General features: G+C 30.9%; 1 protein-coding gene across 1 annotated transcript in view; it reads left to right on the forward strand.

Annotated features, from left to right (window-relative positions):
* Positions 1-1647, forward strand: part of LOC119592630 (eukaryotic initiation factor 4A-III-like) — a 9116-nt gene that overhangs the window by 1148 nt on the left and 6321 nt on the right.

Below are 1647 nucleotides of genomic sequence, written 5' to 3' on the forward strand. Positions count from 1 at the left end.
CCATCATTTTTCTAGCATGAAGGCATAATAGATATAGTTAGATTAAGGCTAAGACCAGTATCAGGTGAATGACTAAACATAACACATATATGTACAGTCTGGAATAATTTACATATGACAGTAATTAAGTTAATTAAAATTCAATATTAACACCTTTTTGGAACAAAATAATCTGCATATAGAAGTGCAAATGCATTGTCATTTCTTTTGAAATGGGTAGACTCTTGACCAGGAATTGAATTGAGCTTGAACAAAAGTCATGTTTTGGGGATTTGTCATGCTAATCCAGCTTAATCTGGCAACCAAATAGTACAATTGGATTGCAATTTTACAGTAATTTTGCCTATTATTTATTCTCAAATAATTTATGAGACCTTTATTGAAGATACAGATTCCCTGAGTAGCTTGATATATTAATGTATCTCTTAAGTAACTTAGGAGGCATTTATATTTAAGGAGCTTTCTACAAGTTTACATGTTCCATATGTTAGTCTAAGTGCTTGTTGTATTATAGTAACAAAAACAAACAAAGATCCTTGTTAGATTTTGCCTTTACCAAACAAGGACAAACTTGTGAAAACTTGTTTAAAGAGATATGCTAGAAATAATTATATATCAGATAATTGTCATTCTTTACAAGAGGATATGCAAAGTTTCTGATGGAGAGGATTTATCACCTTCTCTAATTAATGCCTTAGTGTGACATGAAAGTGGAAAGTAGGTGAAATAAGTCTTATGATAATTTGATGGGCCCTTTGAGCAGTAGTGCTCCAATGCATATGAATTTGACTTATTACATGCTTGATTATTAACTGGTTTGGTATATACAGATAGAGAAAAATGTTAAGAGGTTAGAACTGGAATGAAAAAAAAATTAGACTTCCAGTGTTACAATTTTTTTATTCTTTTTAGAAAACCACACAATATTTAAACAACAGTGCACTGGTTTATAAGAAAATATTTTAGTTTCAGCAATATTCATTCATATTTCTTTATTTCTACCCTTTTGGTGTATGGGTAAAAAGGTGGTAATGGCCTACCTCATCTTTCACAGACTGGTTGGCCCACTTTCACTTTACTCAGGACTGTGTAAAGGCTACTAGAGTTCAAGTTGCCACAACTTGAATAAGTTTGTTTTGACCACAAAATTAATTGTGTAAAATTTGTTAAAAGAAAATAGTTTTGTTTTCAGTTTGATGTAAATATGAAAAGAAAGTATTTAGATTGAAAGCAGATTGCCAAATAGAGAAAAGTGAAATGACAGCATTCCTTCCAGGCAGTGGCCTTGTATAGCCAAGAAATTAGAGCAAGTATATTTTGTACCTTCTATGACTCTGTTGATTTGTCAGTTGTCATATTTTACAATTTATGTATGCAATGTATGGAACATAATATTCTTCTGGTTAATAATTAATATTAAATAAATTATTCTCCTAGAAACTGTAACTGTAACCTTTTATTCTAAAGGAAATGGAAAATTAAACATATGTCCAAAATAAACTGATGTGTATATACCCATTAGTATTATGTTTCTTAACATAATATTATTGATATTGCTTAAACTTTCCAATAGCCATCAGTTTCATGGTCATTGTCATAGTGGCCTGTTTGACCAGTCTTTGAGGGAGGTTTAAGTTTGCCCCCACA

This window comes from Penaeus monodon, chromosome 30 (genome assembly GCF_015228065.2).
Source record: "Penaeus monodon isolate SGIC_2016 chromosome 30, NSTDA_Pmon_1, whole genome shotgun sequence".
Classification (NCBI taxonomy): Eukaryota; Metazoa; Arthropoda; class Malacostraca; order Decapoda; family Penaeidae; genus Penaeus; species Penaeus monodon.